We start from the raw sequence: 22,709 nt of genomic DNA, 5'->3' as shown, positions 1-22,709 counted from the left end.
GAAATCAAGACATTCCTTTATGGGGAGGATAAAAAAAATGTGTCTTATGTCAGAGTGAAGTTAAGTCAGGACAAGTGTGTGTGGAAATCAAAATAGCCGCCATTGCGTTTCAACCACCAGTTCTCTATATATGGAATAATTGCGCTTTCTTAAGCTTGTGCTAGTTGCACTTTTAATGATTTTAACTTTTAATAGCCCATTTATTTCTTACTGCATGGTAAATCATTCAACCAGTCAAATAGGCCCGTCCTTACAAAAATCAACACATGTTTAAGTAAATAGTTACAAATGGTAAGACCCACTGAATGCTCATGTAAACTTATTATAGCATATGGTGTCATAGTAATATTATCCTGTCATTGCATCAGACAGTGGAAGCAGCTTTCTCTCTCTCTCTCTCTCTCTCTCTCTCTCTCTCTCTCTCTCTCTCTCTCTCTCTCTGACCCCATTGTCAAGGTCACTGTGGCTAGAGTTTTCTGTCTTCTCAGTAGGGGGCACTCTCTCTCTCTCTCTCTCTCTCTCTCTCTCCCCCTCTGTCCCTCCCTCCTCTCCTATCTCTCTTTCTCTGCATCCCTTCCCCCTTACTCTCTTTGTTTTTCTTATTCCACTGTGTTCTCTTTTTCTGAACCTTCTTTTGATTCTGAATCCCTCTCTCTACTATTTACCTCTTACTCTGAGTTTCATTTTCTACTCCCCCCCCCCTCTCTCTCTCTCTCTCCTCCTCTGTCCCTCCCTCCCCTCCTATCTCTCTTTCTCTGCATCCCTTCCCCCTTACTCTCTTTGTTTTTCTTATTCCACTGTGTTCTCTTTTTCTGAACCTTCTTTTGATTCTGAATCCCTCTCTCTACTATTTACCTCTTACTCTGAGTTTCATTTTCTACTCCCCCCCCCTCCCCCCTCTCTCTCTCTCTCTCTCTCTCTCTCTCTCTCTCTCTCTATCACTTACACACACACAGCACACCACTGGTCACTGTACACAGTGTCAGCCTACACTATGTAAACAGTGGAGGTGTTTGTCTCTGTATGGCCAGAGGCCTTTCTCTCCAGCTACAGCTAGTTTGTATTAGCAGACAATGGGATGTGAGAGCATGTTTCAGTGACACAGAGGTCATGGGGAATGCCTGAAAATGGCAACAATGAACATATGCAACCCCCTCCCCCCACACACACACTACACACACACACACACTCACACACACACTCACACACACATGCACGCCCAAACATACACACACATACACTTTCTTCTAGCAGTGTGAACCCAAGTATCGTTGACCCAACTCTTGGCTGTTGTGTCTCCCGCTCAAATAAATCCCCTGCTCGTTATCACAAAGAAACAAATATTTACGTCTACCCTAAATCTTCTAGAAACATTCACATGGCCTCCCCGATCGTCCCCGTCACCCCCGTCATCCACACAGTCATGCTGTGCCAGCGCAACTTCATTTTCAGCGATGAATCATTGTCCACCAACAACCAATAAGACTCTTCCGCTGACTCCGCCCTCTGTGCCCCTGAGGCCTGTGGGTAATTACTATATTTACGTCCTGGCGGATGGAGCCAGGCTGGCGGTCACCTGGGTAGCTGCACAGGTATTCCCATCACACTGTGTAATTTTCATTTTATACCAGGGGCAAGCTAAATATTTGCATTCCATGGCAGGACTAGCCTCCCCAGAAAACGCTAACTCTGCCGCCGTATAAAACTTCCATGGCTCTTCTCTCGGGCCTCTGAGAAATCTTGAGGTGTTTGCGCCCCCCGACCTGCCATTACACCATAGGGTGATATCATGCTTAGGGCTTATATGAGAGGATGGAAACAAAATGGCTGGGTGGCATGTTTGTGTGTGTGTGTGTGTGTGTGTTCACAGTGTGTGTCAGGTGTAGTGGACAGCTCCACACAGAGAAAGGGGAAGAGAGTCACTTCCTCCTCAGACTTTGAAGTTCAGACTCATTTCCTGTCGTCACAGTACTAGAAAGACCAGGGCAGGAAAAAAAACACAGTGTTTTTTTGAACACGCTGCCTTTGTTTTGGCTGGAGGCCTTTCTCATTACATGCAGAATAGGGATTGTGCCAATCGGGATTGTGCGAGCTTCAAACTCATCAAAGTTGGAGAGACTTCCATATTTCAGTAATGTTTTTCCAAGGTTAATTTTACGGATGACTACTGTGACATGGGAAAATATTACGTTTCTGAACAAATGAGCGCTCATTCCACTCAATTGCTTTTCAGTTTCACTTGTTAGACACACACAGCTCTGGAGGACCGAGGCAGACCAACTTCTACATTTCTAACCCGTCCGTAACAAACATGGAGGCCGAGAATCGCTCTATCTTTAACCGGCCCCCAGGGAACAAACCAGAACATTCTGTTATTGTTTTCAGAGAGGAAATAATCCGTTAACAGTAGGATGCGCTCCGCTGGCTGCCTTATTTATTTCTTTTCAGAAGCAATTAAGGTCCGTTAATTAAGCCCATAAAACGCAGGCAGAAGTTGTGCTCCAGGCATAGCCGTACCTGGCACGTTTCTAGGAAATGAAATGGGGAAGTTTAATCATTCATTGGAAATGGAAAAGGCGAGTCAGCAGGGGAGACCTGGTCTTAATCTGTAAGGGAAATACATTAAAGTTGTGCTTTGTCGTAAGGGAAGACTGCTTTAGTAACATTATTCATGCAACACATTATTCCAAATTGAAACGTGAAATTAAAACGTCAAATAGAGTCTAGTTTGATTTCCATTTCTTGAAAGGCTACAGCAACACAAACATACCATCAGTTCCCCATTTTGGTCCTGTGTGATACATGAAAAAAGACATCAGCACACCATCTTGCACATAAAGATTAGAACAGCTTTATTTGGTCATCAGGTGTTAAGTAAATGTGTTAAGGAGAATATCCTATGTATACAGTATAGGATATTATAATATTAACGCTCTGTTGTCAACAATCATAAAACATCGTTTTACCAGATCTGGGTCAGATAATAAACAAAAATGATTTTCAGCATTGTTTTAACTTGCTTGGAGACAATAGGAGTGTAAAAATGTACACAATAACAGAAAAGCTTTTGAGTCAATTTCATATTTTTTGTGAGTGACAAGTTACTCTGAATTGTCTTAATGCAAACCCCTCCTACTTGTTGATACAAGCAGGTTAAAACAAATAGAGCTAAGAATTATTTTACAAGCTATTTTGCATCGGTCACCTTTTTATCTGTTTTTACACTTATGGTCTGCCCAGTTTTTCCTGTGCACCAAGATTAATTTCCAAGTGTGCAGAGGATTTTTAGCCTCAGCAGTCCTGTGTGATTGTCAGGTGTGGCTTGCTGCTGAAAGCCACTGTTTCTCTCCGCTCTTGGCAGTCTTGAGTCAGGAGCTTGATGTCCAGCGGGCCGGGTGACAGATGTTAGTGTGTTCAGGCCTGTTTCTGATGGCTGTCTGTTCACTAATGACCTGTCACTGCTGCAGTTATGACAGCCCCCAGCAAAACAGGACCAGAGGGCCCACAGATCTGCTGCATCACTCTCAAATGTTTGTCTGTGTGTGTGTGTGTGTGTGTGTGTGTGTGTGTGTGTGTGTGTGCGCACATGAGAGTGCGTGGGTATGTATCACAAACTTATGCGTGCAAACTACTTACTATTTAACATATCATGCATATTGCTAACATGTGTGTGCATGCATGAATGAATGTACACATGTGAGCGTGTGGGTGTATGATCTCCTTCTGTGTTAATGAAAGGCAGCATGTACAGAGGAGGTATTTGCATGTGTGTGTGTGTGTGTGTGTGTGTGGGGGGGGGGGTGTGTGTGTGCGCGCGCATGTGTGTGTAGAGCTGTCTAGGGATCAGCACACCTGTAGGTGGGTGTTCATTACAGCGGGCCCTGAGTGATGGCTTGGCCTATGGGAGGCCCTTGTTCATTGTCATCTCCCTCCACTTAATTAGCCCTCACTCATAGGTCAGAGGGGGCTGCTGAAGGCCCCCTTGTGTGTGTGTGTGTGTGTGTGTGTGTGTGTGTGTGTGTTTGCGTGTGCATGTGTATCCCTTGGCACTATATCAAGTACAAAGCTCAGTCCTAAACACACGCATATGCGCATGTACACACCTACACATACACACACACAGAAACACACACACTCTATCTACCCCTCCTAACCTTATCACCAAACCACCTGTGCATAATTTTAAGACAGATTAGACTGGCACAGGCTCGCCCTTGTGTCGCTGATATGTTGAAATTACACCTCAGTAGTTGTGCAGGAACAGCAGCGTAGAACCAAATGTCATCATCTCTATCAGGGACTTTCACTCCAGGAGATTAGAAGTTGACCCATTACTGGAAACGCTGTAAGCAGGCCTCAGTGTTGAGAAATGACACAGAGCTGCACTGCAAAAAATGTCTAGCTCAACAAGCTATTCAGTCTTGTACTTGGTGTTAAAATAACTGCCATATTTTCAAACCATCCCCCTGATTGTTTCAAGGTATTGTGACTCATTTCAAGAAAACTCTTAGTATTCAGTCAGTAGTATTGCACTGGACACAAGTGGAATTCCCCACTGGGAGATTCTTTTTCTCACGTTTTAAGACAAGTATGATTTTAAGACTGAATGCAAATATGCACAGTGTAAATATTTGCACATGGTGTTTGCATGTGAAGTCATGGTGTTTGCACATAAAGGTTGAATGTATAGATGTAGAGTGATATGTATATTCTACTGTCTATTGTATGCCTGTGTATGTATCCCTTTACTTTAACCTTTACTTTAAGATCCTGTTGCCTGCATATACTTTTGCTGCTACAATATTTGTTGATATGTCCTTGCATTAATGTCACCAAGATATTACATACAGTACGTTTGTTGAACTTGGCTGATAAAGTGATTTTAATTCTGATTCTGAGTACAAGATTAAATGATTTTTAGCATGGACATTTTTTGCAGTGTAGAGGCCTGGTGCAGGCCGTTCTCTGTGGCGTGTGTGCTGGAGTTAAGCTGCTTATTAAATGAAATCGCTATACCCCACCTCGAGCCCGGACCCACTTGGCCTCCAGCAAGGAGAGAAGAAAGAGCAGGAGAAGTGAAATAGGAGCAGTGGAGGAGAAAAGAGAGAGGGAGGAGAAGGTTTGGTCTTGTGGGGAGCAGAGGAGAAGTGGTGGAAGTTTGTGTCAGAGAGAGAGAGAGAGAGAGAGAGAGAGATAGAGGGAGACATAGAGGTGTTGTGTGGGTGAGGATGTGAGCATGTACAGTATGTGTGTGTGTGTGTGCGTGCTTTTGTGTGTTTGTGTGTGTGTGTGTGTGTGTGTGTGGTGTGTCCTTGTGTGTCTAAAAGAGAGAAACTGAATTACACTTACTCACCTACTCAAGATTACCCAAATATGTCAAGAATTTGAAAGCAAGACCACAACCCTAAAATTACCAAAACGGCGGTATGATAACAACAAAATTCATAACAGCTTGCCAAAACCTAACGACAACCAGAGAAGACAAAGATTGACTCAGCTAATTGTTAATTTAAGTTACCGAGAGAGAGAGAAAGAGAGAGAGAGAGAGAGAGAGAAAGTGCCTTTGCACCAGCATTCGGGGTGCAGCAGAGAGAGCGAGGATTTCAGGGGGAGTGGGTCCTCCCTGCTAATAACATTTCATTTAGTGGAGTCAGTAGTATTTCTGCTCTCTGCTCCGCATCGTACACCCGTCCACTCCCTCCACCACCACTCCAGCTCCACTCACATGTGTTCTGGCATCGCTCCGGGGCCCGGGGGTGGTGGAAGAGAGGGGGAGGAGGAGGTGTGTGCGGGGGTCCTTCGGCCCCTCTTCCCTTCCCTCTCTCGGACCTGTCAGGCAGGCGGCCAGGGAGTAATGTGGAAATGTGGCCGGCTGGCGTCGACTTGATTAAGTCTGCGCACGTGTCTCTGCAGAGAGGAGACCCCGGGCTTAATCACCCCGAGCCCTGACACTCTCTCCTCCTCCTCCTCCTCCTTCTCCTCCTCCTCTTCCTCCTCCTCTGCTCTCTCTCTCTTTCTCTTTCTTTTTTCTTTCTCTCTATCCTCCTTCTCCTCCGCTGCCTCTCCCTCTCACTCCTCCCACTCCAAGACTGAAGGCAGGGGGATTTTTTTTCTTCTCTGCCTTTTTTTTTTTTTTTTTTTTTTTTTGCTGATTTTCGTTTTTCAGCCCTTTTTTTTCCCCCTGCCCTCCTCGCTCCCTGTGTGTAACTGACTTTTCTTTTGTTTGCGAAGCCTTTCTCTCGCACTCTTTCTCTCCCACTGCCCTTTCTCTCGCTCTCTCCTTTTTCTTGCACCACTCCCCCCCCCACCCCTTTCTTTCTCTGTTCTTTCTGTGTGTATGTGTTCATGGCTGTCTTTGTGTGAGCATGTGTATCTTTATCTGTGAGAAGGGCGTTGGATATACATGTGTGCTTTTGTGTGTGTGTGTGTATGTGAGTATGTGTGAGAAAGAAAGAGGTCGTGTTTCCCATAGTGCAACAGTATGCACTAGACAGAGGTGGACAAGCAGCACTCTTGACAGCTCCAGGCTACCTCACCTCCTGCATGGAGAGAATAAGGATTTCATCTATGAAATGTCCTCCCTCCTGGCTTGGCTTAAGTCCAGCTACAGCATAAACAACACTGCACTCCAGATCATACACACCCACACACACACCGTTGTTACTGGGAAGTCTACTGTGTGCCTTTTCATATATTTATGAGCATGATTAGTTTGTTGTTTTTACTGAGAGACAGGATGGTACAGTTCATGTTAAGTTGAAGTGACAGGTCATATGATTCTGCATCTCCCCATTGAATTTGCAAGTTTCTGTTTATTATTGTAATGTTTGGAACAGACTGTCTTTGAACAATCTTTAAGAAAATGACAGATTTTGTCCCATTCTAACACACACACACACAGCCACACACTTTTACACATACATTTTAAATGCTTCAGCCTTCAGCTACTGAAAAAAGAAAATCTTAAAAGCTGTACTGCAGTAATAATAATGGTGACATGCAACATATTAATTCCCCCCAATTTTCTCTGAGGTAAGACTTCGAAGTGATGACGTATAGCATTCAATGACCTACGTCAACTAGTCAAAGGCTTGAAAGTAAGCAACCCACAGGGTCCCACATAACTTGTTAAATACACGAACAGAATTGTGTTACATTTCCGAATTTATCCATATTCTGAAGAGCGTTCTGTATTGAATTACTGTACAATATTTATTATATTTGTTTTGCCTGTTTGAGTGTAGCCACAGGGGAAAGTCCGGAGGCGAGGTGTGAGTGACAGTTTGTTTTTGGGAGTAGGGGAGGGCACACGAGGCGGTCCTAAGCTGAGATGGCACAGCAGAGTGGGCCATCCAAAAGCAACATGCCCAGTCATCATTTTACTCACACGCTCTCGGATAGACAAGGCTCTGTGCACTTTGCCAAGAGGGTCTTTGCCATGCTTATATACACACGTCAATGTCAGCATACACACACACACACACACACACACATGCACACGCACTTACAGACACCCACACACAGATACAGACACACACACACACATCCTGGTGCCCACACCTTTAGCGGTGCTGCCTTGCTCCGTCAGCAGAGCTAACGTGGCAGTGTAGGCAGCAGCAGCAGCAGATGCAGGGCCCTTTGCTCCATCCATCACAGGCTGTCGTTATCCCAGTGTGCTAAATGATTCTATTAGCGCGTCACGCTGGCCCCTCAAAGCTCCCACTGTTCCCACCTCCACAATGTGGTCCCAGCAATCCAACCCATGCGTTGATAATTTGCCCTGAAAAATTGGCCGGGGACAAGCATCCAATTATGGCTTTGCACCCCGTTCCCAGCGCCTCGTTTCAGATAACTGCTCTCATAACCGGGCTCTTTGAAAGCAGTGGATGAATCCCGCACTTCTTCTTCTTCTTCTTCCTTCATTTTCTTCTTTGGGCTGTGTTTTTTTTTTTTTTTTATTCCCATCCCTCGTCCTCTCCCTCTGTCCTCTTTCCCTGTTTGATGTAAGCATTACTGACGCAGACGCTCAGTGTTGTATCACACCAAAGTTAGGTGAAGCATGTTGACAGAAATCAGCTGATCCCAAGTTAGTTTAGTGTTATGACGAATAAATGCTTTCTAAAGCTCAGCCTGTCATTTAATGCTCTCTGGTGTGGGCCCTGAGCCAGCATGTCTGTTTTTCCTGTCTGTCAGTGTGGAGTAGTGTTGGAAGTAATTTTTCATCATATTCATGTGACTGGCTGGCAGACTGCGTAGTGTTTCTAGGTCAGTTTTGTTTTATCGCGGTGGTATTACATCAGTTACAACAAATTGTGCATGTCCTCACATGATTCTCTGTATCTGCCTCATATTTGAGTGTTAGAATTTGGCCCTAAGCTGAGACAGAATTTACTGCCCCACAGTTCAGTCCAATGCTAGCCTTTTTCATGATTTTTTGCATTTGCAAGTTCGTTTGATATATTATTGTTTTAGGTTATGGCTGCATTACAACATACATAGACTTAGCGTCTGAAAATACAGTGGAATACTTACTTTTGTTTGGATTTGGAGTTAAGTTTTTATCTTAGGGGCTTATGAATTGGACACTGTGTTCACTCTGTTCTGTCTGAAGGTTGGCAGCCGCTCCTGTTTTCAACATTGTCCCAAATGTTCTGGCTATTGTTTGTTCTCCCACTCAAATTAGATTACATGTCTCTTGGAGCACAATCTCAAGATCAGCAGATCTGGACTCACTGGCACAGAACTTAAAAAATAAAGAAAATATCACTCAAATTGCACTGAAACCGTGCTCAAACAACATTCAAACAACACTGAAAACAGTGAAAAATATTGATACAAAATGCAAAAGTGCTGTGGCCTTGTTTTAATGGGAGGTCAACGGTAGTGATACAGGCCCATGCCCTCAAACAATGTTGAAACAACATTCAAAAACTTTCACATCATATTCTAACAATACTGAAAACAGTGTCAATACAAAAAATGCTGAAACAGAATGTGCCATGACCTAGTTTTAATAGGAGGTCGAGGGTAGCGATACGGGCCCATAATACACCCTGACACACTCCCCTCTCACATCTCACCTCACCGGAGAACATTAGGAGGGTCAATTTGACCAATCATAGACCCTGCTGCCTCCACCGAGCCCTCTGATCATCTTTCACCTCCTCCTGGGCCTGTGAACTCTCAGTGTACAGTCATCTGATCCTGCTATAGCAGCATGCATGGAGCAGCTCCTGACCTGGACTGCTTACACATAGAGAGAGATGGGATCATAGCCTGTAGTCAGCCTTTTAAAGGTTACAGTTTTGGAATGCTCTGCCCTCATTTTGCACCCCCGATGCCTATGAGCCTTAGACCTGATATGGATTGTTGCTTGTTGCACTCACACTACACCGCACCGTGCTCAACTTACCCCACCAAGACTCAACATTGACCTTTGACTCTATTTGCTCTATTTTTGAGATAAGATAAAATGAAACTTTAATGGCCAGTTGTACAAGCTAATAAGAGAATATGAATACAAACATAGCAAAAGAGGGTCATATAAACATAACCGACTATTTCAATACTGGAACATGTTAAGTGCAGATGGTGAAAAGAACTGGAAAAAGTATGAAAAGGTAAGGATTACAGCATTAAATAGCAGTGCAAAATAGCAGCAGTAGTAGCAGCAGTGCCTAAAAATGTACATATGAGAATATACAAAAATGATCAAATGTGTGCAGGATTAAATAAGTTGTAAAAGTGTCTGTATAAAGGTGTATAAGGGTGGCGTAAGAAAGATTCAGGTTCCATTCACAGCACTTTCGATGTGGAGTTTGCATGTTCTAGTTTGTAGAGTAATGGCTTGCGACTCTTGTTGAATGCTGCCAACAAATTTTATTTAGTTAAATAGACGTGCAAATGCCTATCTAACAAAATAAAAAATAAAAATAAAATTTGTTGGGTCGCGAGCCATTACTCTGTAAACTAGATGCCTGTGATACACACAGTTTGGCTCAGCACCAAAGAAGTGGGATGTGCGTAAGGACTGTTTGGAGAGTTTACATGTTCTCCCATGTTCCTCTGGGTGCTCCGGTCTCCACACACATGAATGAATGAATGAATGAATATCTATACATTTGCAATATATCTCAAAGGAAGAATATGGAAAAAAAAAATATGTAAAATTACATCATATATATTGAAATTACAGCAGACATATTGAGTGCAGAGTGAGTTATGAAGTAGTAGAGCCAGTGCCACGGCCCCATTCACACGCTCACAGCCTTTCTCAGCCTCCCTGTCTGTCTGTTTGTCTGTCTGTCTGTCTGTCTGTCTGTCTGCTTGTGTGTTTGGACCACTGGTGTAATTACCGTCCGTGCAGGGACAGAGCAGGAGACAGAGGCAGAGTGCTAATTGTACGGTGGACGAGGAACGGAAGCTATTAAAACAAGTCTGCCAAGACATTCCCAGCCTCATCTGCTGCCATAAATCCCTGCTCTCCACTACGACTACTACTGTTACCACTGCCACTCCCTCTACTACTCTCCTACTATCTCTCCCTCTCTCTCTCTCTTATTTATTCTTTCTAACACTTGCCCACTTTCTCCCTTCCTCTTCCTTTACACCCAGTTTCAACATAATGTTATTATTTCATTAACCAAGCGGACTCTGCAATGCAGGGAGTGATGGAGATAGAGTCCAAAAAAAGATAAACGGGAAAAGTATTATTAAGGAGAGGTTATGAGTGGGAGAGAGAGAGAGAGAGCGAGAGAGAGATTTACATTCCTTCATGTAATTTAGTTGTCTTTGCTTGTCATCTTGATATTTTGTTTGCTTGTTTTTATCGCTTTGCCTCTATCTTTTATCACTGTGCAAATAAATGAGAACTAAACTAAACCAGGGAGAAACAGAGAGAAGGCCGGGGTTGTTCATTAGCCGACCTGTTCCCAGTAATTTCCTCTCCACATTCTAAAAGCAGCTTGCAGCGTGGTGTTTGGCCAGGCCTCTCAACCATATCCCTTACCTGTAATACTAGCCTCCGCTCTCCTCTCCTCTCCTCTCCTCTCCTCTCCTCTCCTCTCCTCTCTAGGTCTTTGGAAATGGCAGCCTGTTTCCTTGCAAACTCAGCTTTTTTGCCCATTTGGAGCAGCACAAAAACTATAGCTCGTCTACCTCTTTTCTTCACCAGATCTCCAGTGAAGATTAGATTTTAAAAGGTCAAGTCTGTCCTGAGCCTAATCATATTACATGTGTATTTCAGAAGCAGTTACTGTACACTGAAAGCCATTATGCATTATAATTCTGACCTCCATTTAGCTCTGTTTGCTATCTCCAGATTACCATCAACATAAAGAAACAACCTGAGTAATTGAGGGATACAAATTGTATTGAAAGCAGGTGGAATGCATTTTCACTGACATGGTTTCACTCTGTAGAGGGTAAGATAAACACTAAAGGCAATCACCTTTGCTCTGTGGTGAAACCATAGAACTTGAATGGATAGAACGGCCCTTCTGTCCAACTAAAAGTATGTTAGCAATCCATGGCAGCAAGGAGACAGAGAAGCTCCTTTGGTTCTTTGCTGCAAAACCTCTCTCCTCAGCAACTTGCCGTAAGTCGGTTTATACAGAAGCTAGCCCACTGTTACACATAAAAATGGCCGCCGCTCTGACCGTCCTGGAACGCTGATTGGAATGGGAATGACTGCTCTATCCATTCAAGTTCTGTGGGTGAAACATTTCTAGCCACCACCACTACCATAGGAGCTATTAGGCAGAGTTTTATTTTACACCACAATCACCAAAAACACCAAATGATGGAGTCAACTGATTTCACACAGAATTACTGTTAATTGTTGTCATAGAGATGTACCAAAACACTAACATTAGTATTGGTGTTGCATCCTCCCAGTGGAGTTCCAGTCACTCGTAGTATCACTGCCAAGGCACACTGAAGCTGTTCTGGCAGCGTGTGGTGTCTCTATTAAGACACTTTATTTAGGTGTTTCCTTGCCATTTTCATTTTGTCAATGTATCTACTTGTTAAAAACCTCCTTGCGTCCCAGAGCATGATGTGTGTTTATCTCCACTGTCACAATCCCTATCAAAATGAGATCTGATGGATAAATATATAATTTAAGAAGGTCATTCAGACAAGGATTTATAAGTTTGCTATTATTCTTGAGGAATTGTGATTGATTTATAATTTTTGGGTTTGGCTTGATGTCTGGATGACAATATTGTTTCTCTTCGTATGTATTTGATTGTTAATTCAATGAGATGAGTTGTTTTGTTTGTTGTGTTTATGTGGTTATAGTGTGTATAAGTGTGTATGTCTGTATGTGTGGTGGACCCCAGGAAGAATATCCAGTGCTTATGCTGGTGCTAATGGGGATCCTAATAAAGACATAAAGATCTCAGGTGTGAAGAAGGTGCGGGGATGTAAAGCTGTGCCTGTTTCAGCTGGCAGGGATCAGTTGTCACTCCTACTTTGCCTTGTAAAGCACTGATTTGCTTGCAAAGCTTGTTTGAAATGTTTAATATTTTGTGAGCTCACTGGTGGGGGAAGGAGGGGGTGGCACCGTGGTGGAGCTGTTGTCAACTTTTTTTCCCCCTCCTTTTTCCTGCTTTTAACTCTCCCTCTGTGTCCTCCTGTTGGCAGCCTAGCCACTCAGCTTCTGTACGGGCCATATATAAATATGTGTGTGTGTGTGTGTGTGTGTGTGTGTGGTCGAGGGGACACGGGGCCCCTACCAGGCCTGGAGGGGCCCCAGGGAAGAGATAAGTGCTTGCTGTCTGTGTTAGGAGTCTCTTTCTACTTCCCTCGAGAGTGGAAATGAATCAGTCCACAAGTCAACAGCATCTCTCTCTCTCTCTCTCTCTCTCTCTCTCTCTCTCTCTCTCTCTCTCTCTCTCTCTCTCTATCCTCTCTTTGAGTGTGTGTCTCTCTGGCTCTCTCTCTCATTCACACACACACACACATACACACACACCTATCTGTCAGGGTGACTGCTAACAGGAACGGTGAAGGCCACTCAGTCTGTTTTCTTCTGGCTGCTATGGTTTGTCTCACACTGGAAATCCATCACTCCTTTCAGTAATGGCTCTCTGAGGATACCGATTAAGAGGCAATACACATGGGCACACACACACACATGTACACACAAACACACTTCCCCCCTCACACACACACAGATATTTAGTGCTAGCGTTCAATAAAGGTAGAGGGAAGGAGATATGCAGAGAGCATAAATGCACAAACGGACACACAAGCACTAACATGCTGCACACATCCCTCTCTCTCTCTTCCTCTTCCCCTCTTTCTTCTCCCCTCTCTCTCTCACTCACACACACACACACACATACATACACACACACTGCCATTAGTTGCTGGTTGGCCTCCCATAGCTGAAAGTAGGAACAAAAGGGCTGACCACTGTAGAAAGGCCTAATTAAACAGCAGTCTTTAATGTCAGTCAGCCCCCCCTCCCCAATGTAGCCCCAAGCATGAATGAAAGAATAACGCTGCTTTGAAAGGGAGCATGGTTTTATAATCTAAACCCAACGGCTTCTGAAAGGGAAGCCCCTTAGCTAAGAAGGTCCACAGGTCACCATCCCTCCATCTCTCTCTCTCTCTTTCTCTCTCTCTCTCTCTCTCCTTCCTTCTTTTTCCTCCTGCTGGGCCCATAGTGAGGGTTAAGCCAGGCTGAACGTGGGCAGGTCTGTGACCGCCACCTCCAGCAGGCCCTTGCTCCCCCAGGGCAAGGTGGTGCTAATTGTCCCTACACACACACACACACACACACACACACACACACAAACACACAGAGAAACACACATGCACGGCTTGACCAACCACTGGGCTCATGTGCTTGGATTATCAGAGCGCTATGAAAGAGAAGCAGCCAATTTAATCCAAAGATGGCGTCTGTAGTGGGGCTAAGAGGGGAGGGGGGCCCCAGTGCCAGGGGTTATCCCAGAAATTGATAGAAAAAAAAAGTACAAGGGTCCAGTGTGGACTCCCCCCTCACCCCCCAAAACCTCCCCACCCCACCCAGGCTGGGGGACCCCCTGACTGGCAGCAATAAATAGATTCTTTCTCTAACATGCCTAATCCTGCTAAACAGCAACAAATCCTATTAGGCCATGAATTATAAATCCTTCTTCGCCACCTCGCCTCCTCCGCCCCCACAGGAGAAACCCAATCGCCCTCCTCTCTCTCGCTCCATCACTTGCACGCCAACACACACACACACACACACACACACACGCACACACACACACGCACACACACACACACACACACCAGGCACACCATATCCCATGCCTCAAGAATGTTGGTCTAAACAGGGAGGGACTGTGTATGTGTTGGGGGTCCACTTTGGCGTTGGTATGTGTGTGTGTATATATGTGTCTAAGTGCTTGCTTTCATTTATACTGGATGCCTGTGTGCGTGTGTGTGTGTGTGTGTGTGTGTGTGTGTGTGTGTGGCCCCTTGCAGAGCTTACTGTTCCCCAGTCGTCTTTCTGGGCCAGTCACTCAGTCAGTCAAGCCGTTTTGCACATCTAGACATGCATGCATGCACACTTACACACATACACACCAGGGTCACAAATTAACGGGGGCAGTTGCCCTTGAAAGTTCATTAAATGGCCGTGAAAGTAAAAATGAAGGGGCCAAAAAATGCCCCCAATAATGAGGAGTACTTCTGTTTTTTTGCAAGTATTGATGTGTGAATGCGACTACTGGTCCCAGTGGGCAACCGCTGGTGATTCATGGGAGTCTGGGGGAGTCTTTACAGTGCAAAAATGGAGCAGTTTTTGACCAGAAAACAACCGAGTACGCAGCTTGAAGCAGTCGAAAATGTGGGCATCGCACAGCCAACAGTGGGAGGAGAAATGTGTGTGTGAATATATGAACAAAAACAATCAATATTGTAAAACATCTCACAATTGAGGGGTGGAAGATGGACTGGTTGGAGACAGAGATTGGGGAAAATGGCACCCTCCACCTCTGTAAGGCCTGCCACCAGTTTCCAAGCAGTGGGAAAAACGTTAAAACAAATCTTAGTGGTACAGGTTCAGTGTGTATTTGCCACTGTGGAATGCAAATGTATTATTTAATAGTTCAATGAAATTGCCCCCAAAAAGGACCAAAATGCCCCTAAAAATCAGGTCAAGGGGGGCAGAAAATGCCCTCAGAAATTGTTTTAAAGAGTACCCTGATACACACACAGACTCACGCACGAACAAGCACACACATGCACACATTATGGACACACCTTAGGCCAGTCTTTTAGCCCAGAGAAAGGTCTGGCACCAAAGAGGGGGTTATTAACCCCGAGTCTGTCCAGCTCTCTAATTAGGCTCACTTTGAAGAATAGTTACAGGCAAGTCCTCTTCCCTACAGGCTATACCTTACGCCTGGGACATTAACCTCAGAGCTTCAATTGGTCTGGTCACATCTACGGATGTAGCCATCATATAAGACTCTCTTTTACTGCATGCAAAGAAGAGTTATTGCTTAGCTCTGACTCCAAGAGGAATTATCTGTAATAGTCAATTTTGCTCTCTTTTCAGCCTTCAGAGGGCTTAAAGAATTATCTGGCAACCAGCTAATGGAGAGACACAAGTTTAGTTTCACCTTCAAGACAGAATAAGAGACAGTGGGCTCCACAGTGAAAGGATAGATGGACAAAATAGGAGCATGATTGGGGTCTATGAAGGCCACCGTTGTAGATGCTACTGTAGCTCCCCAGTTAGTGGAAGGCAAGAACTTCAGGAACACGTCTTTGTAGGACTGACTGATGTATCAAATTAATTTCTATATTGCAATATGTAGGAAGGCAATATCTGTATCTCAAAGGCTGAAATATGGCTGAAAATCCTCTTTAATTTTAGTGAGTGACTTTCCATGGGAGATATTGACCAATAAATACAAAAATATAATGTAGCAACTCATCGCAACTGTAATAACAGTCAGAAAAAGTGCACTATGACATTTGATCTATATCGTACGGCCTTAATTCTTTGCGGTATTCCTAACCCGGTAAAATTCATGTCTCAAGTGACTGCAGTTTTTCATGTTCTAGGCTCTCTAACTGGAAACCTCCTTGCCCAAACCTTCAATTAATTCCGCAGTCAGAGTCGTGTCAAGCAGAGTTCACCAGTCACTAGCATACATGTTAGAGACGTACTCCCCTCCAGTCTTCTCCCCATGCGGTGGGAACGAGCTCTCTCTGTCTCTGTTCTCTTCAAGGTAATGACAGGCTGTGAGAGGTGGCTTCATTAATGTTAATCATGGGTGGGTCTATTCTGAGGTCACCAGGGTGTCGACCATCTTTCTAGAGGGGTTATTTTCATTGGTGGGATTCCTCCCCAAGCTTAAAGACAGCTAATTGCACGTACCTTTAGAGTTATGTGGTGACAGTGTGTGGGATAGTGTGTGTGTGTGTGTGTGTCAGGGAGATTGTTAGAGTGCAGGTGAAAGGCAGTTGTGTGCATAACATTTGCATTTTATCTTTTAGGCATTCAGCTGATGCACTCATCCAGAGAAACTTACAATGAGTGCAACAGTAGAATAAGCCACAATTCCTAGATCAACATTACACGTATCCAATAGTAAGGAGTGTAAGGGTCAAAACCACAGTGCCTTGGCAATATTCCTATACACATAGAATGATCATGTAAGGGATAATTGCTAGGAAAAGAAAAAAACAAATCTAAGGAGAAAAGTAGAAGGGGTTTGTTATTCTACTTAAAAATAAGAACATACTAGAACTGCAAGGCACTCAGTAGAGGGCAAACCTCCACTAATACTCAACAATTCAGCCTCCGCAACGGTTTGTGTGTGCTTGGTGTTTGTCTTCCAGGTTTGATTTTCCGATCAAGTAGTATGTGAATGCAATGCTGCTGTTTAGCAGCCGACTTGGAAGTCCTGGATGTCGGACTTTCCCACCAGCACATGAACGCAGCATAATAGTTATCATCTGATCTTTGGAGCAGGGACTATCTGCCCACCCAATTCCAGCCAAATCTATTTGTAACCTTTTGGGATATCTTGCTAACAGACAGGTGAAAATGTAACCTCCTTCCAACTTTGCCGGCAGAGGTAACAAATGGACTACGAGGATATTGTGTTACACTGTGTATAAAAGAGTGTGTGTGAGAGGGAAAGATTGTATGTGTCTGTATTTACTTCACACATTCCTGCTATGTATATTATATATACTGTAAATATGTCCTCATTTGCACGTATACAGTATTATTTGTACTATTTGTTATTTGTGGCGATAGAAAAGGAGAGTGTGAGACAGTGATATCTCTCTCTCTCTCTCTCTCTCTCTCTCTCTCTCTCTCTCTCTCTCTCTCTCTGCGGTGACATGGCAGCACACATCAAACATGACTTCCTATCTCTGTTCTCCCTTTGTCGTCAGCTCTTAATGAACGCTGGGCTTTGATGCGGCTTTGGACCGCTATTGTTGCCAGCATGTCATGATCAAGGCCTATTGATATGGGAACGGGGGACATGAAAACAACTGGAGCAGACACCCAAAGAGAGAGAGAGAGAGAGAGAGAGAGAGAGAGAGAGAGAGAGAGAGAGAGAGAGAGAGAGAGAGAGAGAGGGAGCTGGTCGGACCTAATCAACAACACACACAGACACTGAGCAGCCTCAACAAGCTCACGGAGAGAGCGATAGAGAGAGGGGAGAGAGACATGTAGACAGAGAGGAAGCCTGAACAGCCTCAAGATGTCGGTGCAATTTATTTGCATTTACTTGCATCTTGAGTCTGAACACGACCCATTCAAAACTTTGGAGGAAATATTGACCACATATCCTGCGGCAAGAAGCAGCTGGCCGAAGACGGGTTCTGATGCCATGGCTTCCTCCTTGACTATATACAGAACAGATAGAAGTGAAAATCAGACACTCAAAAGATTTCATTGTTAAAATCCACTTTGAATGTCTCCATGTCCAAGTCCACCATTTGCCCCAGTGCACAAGTGCTGTTCTTCGCATGCAAAGACAGAGAGTGAGGGACATAGAGAGAGACAGACAGCGAGAGAGGGAGAGCGAGTTAGACAGACAGAGTCTGATGCCTGGGTTTAGCTTGTTGTGGATTGCCTCTTCATGCATGCAAACAACTCTCAGAGCTGGTTTCATTCCCCATTAGATAAACACTTATTGGAATCCACATGGGAACATTTCTTGAGTCAGAACCGCATTGAAACGCATTCATTTAAAACCCTCATTGAAGGGGAAACTTGGCTGTCCCGATACAGTATCTTAGCAATGCGCCCTTATAATTCTTACCACGGCACCCTTCGGCATGCCATCACTTTTAGATCAAACATTCCTCAAAGAAAGTAGTCGTCTTATCCTTCCTAGATATGATAAAGGGACGTCTGTTTTTGAGGAGAACAGAAGAGGAGGACATCTCTTTGATGGACCAAAGCACCAGTCATAAAGCTTATCTCACACACACACACACACACACACACACACACATACACATACACATACACATACACATACACACAGGCCAGCAGTCTTGCTGGGCCCTGACCGTAGCACATTGATGTCTAAGGCTGCTTTCTCCTGACTGACTCTGAAGTTATTGCGGCGCTCCATGGAAGCACAGGATATTTGACGGTCCCCTGCCAAAGAAAGAGTGGAGGGGGGCGGGGGACGAGGGAGAGTTGCCATTGACAACTCAGAGATCTCCAAAGTGACCATCTGAAAATGAAAAAAAAAGAAAACTTATTAAGAGAGAAAGGTCCAGTGGAGGCCATGGGGCTAAATCTGTCACGGCTTTTCAAGGGAGGGACAGGGCCAACTCATTTCTCCAGCAACTCTAGCCTGTACGTGGTTTCTACAGTTGACCTAATGAAGAATAGCGAGTCTGTTCAGAAGAGCTGGGAGCTAGGGCTTAATCCTGAGCAAAAGAAGAAAAAACACAACCAGCCCCCCCACAGAGACTGAATCATACAGCGCAGGACAATGGAAAGTATATTGAAGTCTTCGCGGGTGAGATTTGAGACTTGCTGACTCAAGAGGAGTCCCCGGGATGCGCCGTGTGGCGAATCTTCAGCACAGATGAAAAATAAACACGAGGGGGAGAGAAGAGAGAAAGGAAGACAGAAGGAGATGAGCAGGAGGCAGAGTCAGAGCCAGATCCAGCAAGTGTTTGAAGGTCAGCATCATCAGAGCGATGTGGGAATGACATTCCTAAGGGTTCTGTGCGCCAAATGTGGCATCTGGGTGGGGGGCGCACTTGAAGTTGCGTTGAAAAAAAAAAAAAATCCATGTTATTCTTTTATTGCACTTACCCGACGAACATGTGTGCGCATTTGTGAAACGCGGGAAATGGGAGGCGGGGGAGGATGAGGAGGGGGGGGGGGGGGGGGGGTACAGTCGTACGACGATCAAAACCGCACATGTTTTTTGTTTCCTACATGTGTTTTCTTTCCCAATTATGCTCGAACCTCCGAGCCTCGCAAAAAAAGAAGAAAAAAAACACACATCCTTCTCCTCTTCGATGATGGAGAGCGAGGAGGTGGGTGGGACGGGGCATAGGCTCTTTTTTCCCCCAAAAAAAGGGCCTCACGCTCTTTATGTTTGGTATTGTTTGTGTGCATTTCCTCCTATAGCTGGGGCAGGCCTTGCATGGACGGCAGGAAAAAAGACAGCAGCCCAACGGCCTTTGATCTCCATGTTTTATGGTCCCATGTCAACGCATTGTCTGTTAAGTCCTTTTGTTGTCCCTCTGCCTAATTAAGACCTCAGAGCGACTTGTTGACTCCACAAAGACCCATGTTTGGGGAGGGGGAGGCTGGGGTGTGTGTGTGTGTGTGTGTGTGTGTGTGTGTGTGTGTGTGTGTCTGTCTCTGTGTGTAGGGTGCGTGTGTGCATGTGGGTGTGTCTGCTTTGACTGGGACCTAGCTTCAGAGAAACAGGCAAAACAGCACACACACACACACACACACACACACACACACACACACACACACACACACACACACACACACACACATACAAAAGCATAGGCTTTGACATTAGAATGGGGTCATTCATTTTCTGTTTGAGTGCCGCTCGAGTGGAGAAGACCTTATCTCTAGCCGCAGTCACGCTCAAAGTACCAGCAAAGAGCGCTCGTTACCTTTAAAGCACTCACACACACACACACACACACACACACACACTCACAGACATTCAGTGCATCCTAAAAACTCACCACACACACCACACACATGCCCCGAACAACTATGTGTGTTGATGTGTGAATGTGAGATCCCACTCCTTTGACCCCCTATTATGGAGTAGCACCCGTTTGTTATCTGTTCGCTTTTTGTTTCGGGTTCCTATCTTCCATCTCCATCATCTTTCTCTGAAACTCTCCAGTAAGAATCCGGTGACGTCATCCCCCCCCCCCGTTAATCCGCCATACACTCCGCACACACCGTCCTGTGGCTTACCGGCTTAACTTTGATGTCTGTGATACAGACAGATGGCTGAAAGGTCACATGTTCCCGAGATATATACGTGAAGTAGAAGATAGATCAGAGAAAAGGGCACAAAAAAGACAGGGAGGAAAAAAAAAAAAGAAAAGGGCACCCAGAGGTGTCCTGGTCTCTCAGTGTACTGGGGCGTGTGCCATGTGCTCACAACCAGGTTTTCTTCACACAGCATCCCCTCTCCCTCTCCCTGTCTCCTGTCTTTCCTGTTTCCTCTAGTACACTATTTACAAAGCAGAATTGCATTAAGAATTAACGAGATTAAAAATAATGAGATTAAAAATAATGAGATTAAAAATTAAATAAGAGAAAGACAAAGGGACACAACGTGGAGTGATTCCAGAGACTCACTGGGAAAATAATGTATTGCTGAATGTGTATTTTTTTTTTATGAAATCCACTGAAGAAATGCTGCCTTTTCTGTGCAGCATCTCACACTCTGTATGGATGAATGAAGACTGTAATAGTCCATTAATAAGCTGATAAGGTTTCTTACAATGTTTGAGTCTCATCTTCTTAATTTTTTATACATGACCAGCAGTAATCACAAAAAAAAAAAAAGATGGTTTGACATGCAGTCATGTACTACCAGTCAAAGGTTTGGACACATACATTTGTCTTTATTTTTCACATTTTAGAATAATAGTAAAGACATCAAAACTATGAAATAACACAAATGTAATTATGCAGTGACCAAAAAGTGTTAAACAAATCAAAGCTATCATATATATTAGATTCTTTAAAGTAGCCGCCCTTTGCCTTGATGGAATATAATGAAAAACATAGTACAGTACATTCAATCAGGTGTGTCCAAACTTTTGACTGGTAGTGTACATGGTAGACTAGTGCCCAGCAGTACTCAGCACAATACATCAGTGGTCACCACTCCCTCTAACCACAAGCCCTCTTAGAGCTAGTACTGATTCCTAAACCTCTCACCTTTTGACCCCTGAAAGTGATTGTGCTTAGTCTTCAGCTCAATTACAGTCACAAACCTCAAAGGCTATCCTCATTTCCTATTTGGATTTTATATTCACATTTGAGGCATTTAGCTAATTTAGAGCGATTTACAGTACAATAAGCGTAGAGGAGGTCAGAATTAATGAATTCAAAAGATTAAGTCAAAATTCATTTAGTTTTTGCAGTAAGTCTAGTGATTGGACAACACAGTATTAAGAAAAAGAAAAGGGTAGAGGAATAGTTTTTATTCCTCTTGCACACACTTTAGGTTAGCCCACACATTGCACAAGATTTGCTGTACATTGTGCGTGTGTGTGTGTACGGTATGTGTTTGTTTGTATGTGTGTCCTTCTGTGTCTGCAGCAGTGTCTGTGTGTTTTCAATCACTCGGCCCAGTGAAACCCAGTCCGTCAACAAATTTCAGTCCATATTTCCACATCAGTTACTTTCACTGAAAGCGCACATCATCCAGACGTGCAGCTGTCAGACGGGGCACGTCCAAGGACATCTTGCAGCATTTTCTGACAAATACACCGAGTGAGCACCAATACACAGCACGCAACGTGCCCCCATGAAAAAACAAACACAAGTGTATGCCGTACAGTCACCACGGTATGCGTGTTTGTGTGTGTGTGTGTGTGTGTGTGTGTGTGTGTGTGTGTGGCTGTTTGTGTCCAGTGGGTGCTGTTCCAGGGTTCAGCTCAGCACCAGTGGTTTTTCCCATGTGTTGACACAGATGTGCTGCTTTGAGCCGAGGGATGTGTGTTGTGGGACTCCCCGTTATGCAAGCCGGGTCTGCTTTTCCACTGTTTCACTTTGCACCAGGACGCAGATTCACAGTTGTTACTGATAACAACTTTATGGAGGAAGACTGTTTACTGCAAATTTAACAAAGTTACGCAGCTCAGCGCTGAGACAGAGAGCGCGGGAGAGATTGTGTGTGTATGTGCATGTATATTGATGCATGCATGTGTGTTAAATGTGTATGTTTGTGTACATGAATATTGGTGTGTGTGTGTGTGTGTGTGTGTGTGTGCGCGTGCGCTGTCCCCTCAGGGCCACATGTGTTTTGCTGTTGCATGGTACACACATTGTCCATCGATCCTGGAATGCAGCAAGGGCCAATTAGACTGGGCTTGGAGTGCGCAGCCTTTTTGCCTTTTTTAAACTCCTCTAGTCCAAAACAAGCCACTTCACATTTTACAGCAAGGAAACATCTGTAGACTTAACCATCGGTGTGCTGGAGAGAAAT

The 22,709-nt window shown here is 44.4% G+C and overlaps 1 protein-coding gene across 1 annotated transcript in view; it reads left to right on the top strand.

The window, feature by feature from the left end:
• The window catches only part of kcnq1.2 (potassium voltage-gated channel, KQT-like subfamily, member 1.2), a 161,639-nt gene that overhangs the window by 81,774 nt on the left and 57,156 nt on the right, over positions 1-22,709 (top strand). The window lies entirely within an intron of this gene.

The sequence above is a fragment of the Centroberyx affinis genome, unplaced genomic scaffold (genome assembly GCF_046629955.1).
Source record: "Centroberyx affinis isolate AG114_WGS23_722 - 3 ecotype Tasmania unplaced genomic scaffold, CSIRO-AGI_Caff_v1 ptg002607l_1, whole genome shotgun sequence".
NCBI classification, from domain to species: domain Eukaryota; kingdom Metazoa; phylum Chordata; class Actinopteri; order Beryciformes; family Berycidae; genus Centroberyx; species Centroberyx affinis.
Note: the sequence above shows the minus strand (reverse complement) of the source record. Positions and strands in the feature narration are given on the sequence as shown.